Here is a 7,683-nt window from a genome sequence, read left to right as displayed (position 1 = left end):
TAGCCCTGAGCTAACTGTTACCAATCCTCCTCTTTTTGCTGAGGAAGACTGGCCCTGAGCTAACATCCGTGCCCATCTTCTTCTACTTTATATGTGGGACACCTACCATAGCATGGCGTGCCAAGCAGTGCCATGTCCGCACCTGGGATCCGAACCAGTGAACCTTGGGCCACCAAAGCAGAGCATGCAAACTTAACCGCTGTGCCACCGGGCCAGCCCTTTTCTTTTAATTTTACATAAGGTCCTTTCCTCCCCAGGTCGTTGACACACCTCCATTTTTCTGGCTGGGTCAGGTGTGGGCACACGGACGAGTGACTCCAAATTTAAGACGTAGGTAATTTCTGAATAACAGTCACAAATGGAGCAAGCTGAAATCAAGCCTTTACTCTCTGTTCCAATTCTGGAAGCCCACTCAAACCATGAATCAATAGCTGTTTATTTTGACAATAAAATAAAATACAAGTTGAAGCATTAATAAACAGTCGAGAATGTGAAACCAAACATTTAAGATAGAAGCTGTTTTGCAAATGTTTCTTTGAGGAAATTTTTCTTCCTTGAGGTTTCTTAAAATATAAGTCCAGTAGTTTGGACTCAAGATGGCTTTCCTTCCTGGTAAATCTGCTCAGCAAACATAGCTGTTCTTCATCGCCAAAAAGGACTTGCAAATTGAATTTAAAATTATGATAGTCTTTCTTGGGGCGGGAGGAATGATATTGTCAATGTGTTGAGCACTAAGGCTTCCAAATGCTTTGAATGGTAAATTCTAGAAGAGGGAAAGAGGGGGATAGTAGTTTCATGATAGCATTACTTTGCTAGTTGTTTCATTAAGGTTACATGCCTAGTGCTAGTCAATGATCTTAACTAATTTGGGGGAAAATCTTCTATGTTCCTAGATCAGAAGCTTCCCCTTCCCGCTGAACTCTGATGTAATGCCAGCCGGCTCAATTCCTACAGTGACCGAATCATTCTTCACTTGGGTTACAAACATTTTAGTGAGGCTGCTCTTAAGCATTTCAAAGTTAAAAAATAATAATGTCAATAGGCAGAGCACAGCGAATTTTTAGGGCAGTGAAAACTATTCTGTGTGATGCCATAATGGTGGATATAGGTCATTACGCATTTATCAACAGCCATAGAATGTACAACACCCAGAGTGAATCCTAATGTAAACTATGGACTCTGGGTGATAATGATGTGTCAGTGGAGGTTCATTGATTGTAACAAATGTTTCACTCCAGTATGAGATATTGATAATGGGGTTGGATGTGTGTGTATATAAGGCAGAGGTATATGGGAAATCTGTACTTTCTGCTCAATCTTGCTCTGAATCTAAAACTGCTTTAAAAAATAAAATCTATTAAGAGAAATAGTAAAATAAAATAAACCCTTTGCTGAAATCATTGCTTGGTTTAAAGGCATCCACCATTAATTTTTTTCTCCTGAGGAACCCCATGGTTTCCCTTTCAATTTAGTGTCTATTGTCCTCTCCCACTCTCCCAAGCCAAATTCACCATCCCTGGGAGGGAGTGGCAAGGGAGAAGGGTTATGTACATAGCAGTTGTGGTATCAGACATACCTGAGTGTCAGTTCTGGATCACCCAGAAACCCACGTCACCATAGGTCTTTCAATGGTGGGGACCGAGTCCAGTTTATCTTGGCTTTCCCAGCACTTAATGTAGTGCCTGGCACATATCATTTGCTTGATAAATGTTTACCAAGTGAAAGAATCAATGAATAAATGAGGAAAACAAATGGGGATTCGAGAGCTGAGTAGAGACATGTGGTGGAGAAAAGATTTGAAGAAAAAATGAAACTGGCAAACAGCCATTGATGATTAAGTATCTAGGTACTAAAGTTTTTTTCCTTTTAGCAGTGACTGATTATAGCTTTTAGCTGTTTAACCCACCCATTGTTAACTGTGCGGTTTAGGCAATATGCTCTCTGACTCCCACTAGGCTCCTATAGATGACCTCTCCCTGAAGCCTGGGTCACCATAGAAATGGGTGTGTGAGCTGTTTTTCAGGAATTAGAACTCCTTGTCCACTTTAGGCCAGTTGAGATCACCAACTCATCATCCAGGCCTGCACAGATGTCTGAGAGGAGACCCTTTGACATAAAGAAGCTAAAAACTCCACCCTCAGATCATGCTAACACCACCATTTTGTGAATATGTGTCTTAGGAAGAGGCATGAAGTCTGACTAGGCTTGTGTCGATCATCAATTACCTCACCTCTCCTCACCTCCAATCACCTCTCTCCACATCTCAAACCACCTTGCCCCCCACCCCATAAATACCCCTGAGTCCCTATTTTCGGGGAAGCGAATTTGAGGCTCATGCTCTCCCTTCCTCACATGGCTGCCTTGTGAGTAAACCCCCTCTCTGCTTCAATCTCACCGTGTCGGTGTTTGGCTTTCTGGATGGCGGGCAAAAACAAACCTGGTTAGGTAACAAAAAGAACAGAGAGATAGCAAAGCTTATATTTTTAGTATGCTTTCTTCTGTTCCCTGGCAACTCCTATGCGAAGAGCTGCAGATACTGAGTCAGGAAGCCTCAGTCCAGGTTTAGAAAACATTGTCAGGGCGACAGAAAAATCTAGTCCCTTCCTTCCTCTTGGCCTACCTCAGCCTGACTCCTTGCTTGGGAACACGTAGTTCACAAGCTGACATTTCCAACAGGGATGCCTTAGAGAACCCCAAAAATTTCAGTATCCTGAAATAAAGTGAACAGAAATGTTGGGCATGAGACTCGGTTGGGTCAGATACAGCCACAAAAATACACATGCGCAGACCACAGGTTGGAGAGAGATTTTGAAATGTGTAACAAGGAGCACAAATGAATTCAGACCAATTTCAACCTTCAACTTTGCAATATAGTCTGACCAGGGCAGGAGTCATAAACTGGGGGCCCAGGGCTGCATCCAGCTCATAGATAAAAACTGTCTGGCCTAGATGTTTTTTTTTATTATTATTATTTTCATTCACCGCCAAGATTTAGAAATTGAGAAATTTCCGATTAAATCTGTAGTTCCGGCTTCTCGTGAAAAAGCAGATCTGAGAAGAGCTGGCCTGGATTTCCTCATGGTCACAATGTGCTGGCGAGGGGAGGAGAAGCTTTCTCCACCTGGCCTGCTTTGCTCTTTAACCCACCAGCCTGGCCCTGAGGATGCTGGCATTCACGTCCTCTGCTTCTCTGGGCACTGCCCAGAAGGGGCCTTCGGGGGAATGAAGCTGATGCTGAGGGCAGACTTGTGATATATTCTTGAAAGGATAATATTACACTAATGAGCCATTCTGTTTAGCAGGAATCGAAGCTTCCTGGAGCCTTTCAATTACAAGCTCAGATAGAGAATGTCACAGTACTGTAATTGTATGGGGTGATTTAAAGATACAAGGGTCAATTTTTATAAATAGGACCAATTGTTTCTCCTTTACTCTGGTCCTTTTGGCCCATTCTAAACCGCAGGAGAATGCCTTTATTTTTATATCCCGTATATATCTGGGCCAAATGTTCAAAGGAAGGTAAGTTTCTTCCACATTTAACACTTCACCAGAACTTAAATTAAGCAAAAACTGCTTGAGGAATAGTCTAAAAATCTGGCCGAATTATGAAATTTGCACTTATTTGAAATACCATTTCCTACTGACATTTCCCTTCCAGCCGCCTTGGCAATAATGTAAGAATTATTTATGACTCGGCATTTCCCCACCACAGCTGCCCACAGGACAGAGCGTGAACCGAAGAAAAGAAAAGAACCACGCTGGCTTCACCCTTTCAGCTTTGGCCCTCCTGGCTGAGAAGAGGCCAGTTCCCCCAGGAGGCAGGGCTCAGGCTGCACGGGGGCCAACTTGGGTTCAAATTCTGGCTCTGGAATATTCCAGCTATGTGACCTTGAAGCTATTGTCTACAACAAGGGTCAGCACACATTTTCTGCAAAGGGCTGGTTTCTTCTGAGGCCTCCCCACTTGGCTTGTCTTCTCTCTGTGTCTTCACCTGGTCATTCATCCCTCTGTCTCTGTTGTCTGTGTCTTAACCTTCTCTTCTTATAAGGGCACCAGTCATATTGGACTGGGGCCCACCCTAATCAGCTTGTTTTCACCTTAATCTCTTCTTCAAAGGCTGTATTTTCAAATACAGTCCCAGTCTGCGGTACTGAGAGTTAAGATTTCAATATATAACTTAAGGGGGAGGCACAATTCAACCCATCACAGTTAGTATGTAAATGAGCGATGAGTAGGCATGGCTGTGTTCCAAGGAAACTTTCCCAAACCAGGCCAGCGGCCAGATTCGGCGTGTGGACCCAGGTTTGCAGATGACTGGTCTTCACCGTCTACACTCCCTCCCTTCCCACTTACTCCTCAATCAGCTCTCACTGGACTCTCACTGCATTATTCCACCTAAAGCCCTCACCCAAAGGTCACCAGTGGCCTCATCTCTCTGGCCCCCCCACAGTGTCAATTCCACACAAGGGACTTCCTAGTGAGCCTTTCTTCCCTGGAGTCTAGGGAGGCCACACTCCTTGCATTCCTCTGACTTCTCTGGCGGCTCCCTCCCTCCTCTTTTGCTGGCACTCCTCCCCTCCCAGCCGCTAAATGCTGGACTGCCTTAAAGCTAAGTGCAGGGGCTGGTCTGGTGGTGTCGGTGGTTAAGTTCCCGCGCTCTGCTTCAGTGGCCCGGGGTTTGTGGGTTCAGATCCTAAACGCAGACCTAAGCACCACTTATCAAGCCACTCTGTGGCAGTGTCCCACAAATAAAATAGAGGAAGATGGGCACTGATGTTAGCTCAGGGCCAATCTTCCTTAGCAAAAAGAGGAGGATTGGCAGCAGATGTTAGTTCAGGGCTAATCTTCCTCACCGAAAAAAAAAAAAGCTCAGTGCAGAGGTCCCTTCCCTTCTTGCAATATAATTTCTTCCAAGGTGATCTCATCAATACCCCTGATTTCAATTACCCTCTAATCAGCCCAAGACTTCCGAATATGTGGCTCCAGCCCATGCATCTAACTACCTCCTTCCTCTTGTCAGTGTTTCCGTAATTTTTGTGTTGTGTGTCCCGGTTCTTCACTGTTTGCTTTTCTTTAACCACTATAATCTCCAGGGTAAATTTAGTTCTGTTCTAAAGCCATTTCCAGAGGCTAACTTCCCTGACCTGCCTCCCCGCCCCACAGGCCAGGTCAGAACTCTTTTGTCTGCTGTCTGGGCATGCTGTTTAATTTTTCTTCATTCTTCACAGTTTGTTATCGGAAATTTGTGTGAGTGTTCGATTGATGCCTGCCTGGTAAACCCAAGAGACGCAAGGATCCCATCTGTTGTTCTCCGTGTATCTGAGCACAGAGCACAGAGCCTGGCGCATACTCGGGCCTCAACCAATACGTGTGGGATGATTGAGAAACTTCCGGTAAATGAATTCAACTCTCCGGGCTATGGAGAACTGTTGTTTGGTCTCAGTTCAGGATATTTTGTGTTAGGCTCTGCTTGTTTAGTTTAAATTATGACCCTCAGGAAGGCTTTCCACTTTATATATGTATATTTTTTGCCATTCCTTCTACTTTCCTGAATTCCCCTTGTGTAGAGAATGGAGATCCTTGGAAGAGGGAACACACTGCCCTTTGAGAATTTCTTTAGTTTTTGTGTATAAGGGAAAGGATAGAGCCCTGGAGGCAGACAATTCTGGTTCAAATTCCGAGTCAACTACTTATTAACTGCATGATTAACCTTGAGCAGGTTGCTTCACCCCATTGCTCGTCAGTTTCTGCACCTACAGAATGATGACCTTAACACTCACCTGTGTTAAATGTGTAGGGTGTGGACAGGGCCTGGCATTGTGAAGCTTCCTTATTCATTTCACAAATCTCTTGTGTGCCCACAAATGGGACAGCCATTGGTTCAAGCACTGGGGGTACAGCAGTAAGTGAATCAGACCAGTCCTGCACCTGCGGGCTCCCATTCTGGTGGCAGAGACAGGCAGTATAGACAAATGAAGCCAGTTGAGGGTATAGAGATTGAGCTGGTGGGGGAGAAGTGGGACATTTTAGCTGTGGAGTTGAGGGCAAACGTCCCCAGTGAGGGGAATAGAAGCGGACAGCAGAATGAGGCGAGAAGCTGCAAACCTTCATTCTCCCACGCCCCTGCAGGGAGAATTCCTACTCCACCGGGTTACCAGAGAGAAAGCCTCGTTCCAAGGCCTTTCCATCTGTGTGAGAGCAGCGCCAACTGAAAGAAGAGGTAGGACTCAGGAGGCTGTGGGCCGTGATGGGCATGGATTGTTCCACCCAGCTGGGGATTTGTTGTGTGTTGGTTTGATATGATTTCAAATCCACTTGTTTATGACTTCAGTGAAGTTGTTCTAATCCACTTGTTTGTGGCAAAGACAAAAAAAAGTTGGTGCGTTGATATGAGAATCAAGTAAGTTGTGTGGGGATGTCATCATCTCCTTTGTTGTCATTGATAAAGGACTACTCAGTGGCACAGCTGATGATGAACATTGCTGGGGGTTGATCAGTATGAACGTGGACGATCAGTCATGGTGAAATCTGCACAGTGGCCTGGAGGAGACGATGGAACATCTACCCACCCACCAACAGTGTCAGCATCATTCCCTAATATCATGCTCCAGCAACAAGGGACTTTTCACCTTGGTTTTGTGCTGGCAGCGGGATCTCAGCATTTGCTTGGCCAAGCTGTCTCTCCCAAGTACCTACTCATATAAATAGATACCTTGATTTAATTTGGGCTTTATTCCTTTTCTTTTTCCTTGCCTGGAACAGTGGTACGATTAATCTATCCCTGGTTTGGAGTACATTATATATTTTTTTATTGGCTTATTAAGAGACATTATGCTGTGTGTTACGGGCTTGTGAACCATCCTAAATCCCACAGCAAATCTGTATTAAATAAACTATTAGCAAAGACAGTCTCAGTCTCGGAGCATAACTTTGCCCCCCAAGACAAAGCAGGATTCCATGTCAAGGTCTTGGGTTTGGTTTCCATATCCAGCAACAGTTGTTATGCAAACTAGATTAGGCACTGAGAAATGCGTCTGTGTAATGGAACTTCTGCTTGGAGGACAATAGGTAAAAAATAAAGCTCCATGAAATCCCACCTCGCAGTGGGTTTGAGGCGGCAGCTGGCAGGTTGGTTTTGCCTTTGCTTGCCTGTGAATAGAAACCTAATGAGTCAAAATGCAGCCAGCCTGGAATAACTAGAACCTTAAGACTATACCGGGAAACCTCAAGCCTTACTCTGGCCCCAGGGATCCAAGAAGGCAGTATGGCTGATCTGGCTGCGCCCTCGGTATAGCTGCTTATCTTTCCACATCTGAGCCTTCTCGAAAGAGTAGGAATGACTCGGTTGAATTATTGCCCTGGAAGGTTGGGCTTGAATAAAATTCAAAAGGCTTAAGATCTCTGCGCGCCATTTCTCTCCAGTAGGCCCCATACACTTTCTCCTGTAGAGTCAATGGGAAGGAATAAGGAGGATAGAATCAGATCTCCCACTAAGAACCCAGATACATTTTCTAGCATTCATAAACCCAAACAAAAGGACTGCCTCCTATCTTCAGAATCCCTCGCCAGCTGCACAGCTTACAGCATCGAGGAAGCGAGTCCCTATTATGTGAGAGATACTTCTGGCTGCCTGGGGGCACCAAGAATTATCAACCTGTAAATAAAGCATTTCAGTCAGATGAG

General features: G+C 44.9%; 1 long non-coding RNA gene across 1 annotated transcript; it reads left to right on the top strand.

Moving 5' to 3' along the window:
* The first annotated feature begins 5,228 nt into the window (after positions 1-5,228).
* Positions 5,229-6,908, top strand: LOC111773790 (uncharacterized). Its single transcript, XR_002808418.2, has 3 exons — positions 5,229-5,393; positions 6,130-6,220; positions 6,449-6,908. It is a non-coding gene; the product is annotated as an uncharacterized lncRNA (long non-coding RNA).
* Positions 6,909-7,683: the final 775 nt, after the last annotated feature.

The sequence above is a fragment of the Equus caballus genome, chromosome 6 (assembly GCF_041296265.1).
Source record: "Equus caballus isolate H_3958 breed thoroughbred chromosome 6, TB-T2T, whole genome shotgun sequence".
In the NCBI taxonomy this organism is placed as follows: Eukaryota; Metazoa; Chordata; class Mammalia; order Perissodactyla; family Equidae; genus Equus; species Equus caballus.
This window is presented reverse-complemented; position numbering and strand designations above follow the sequence as displayed.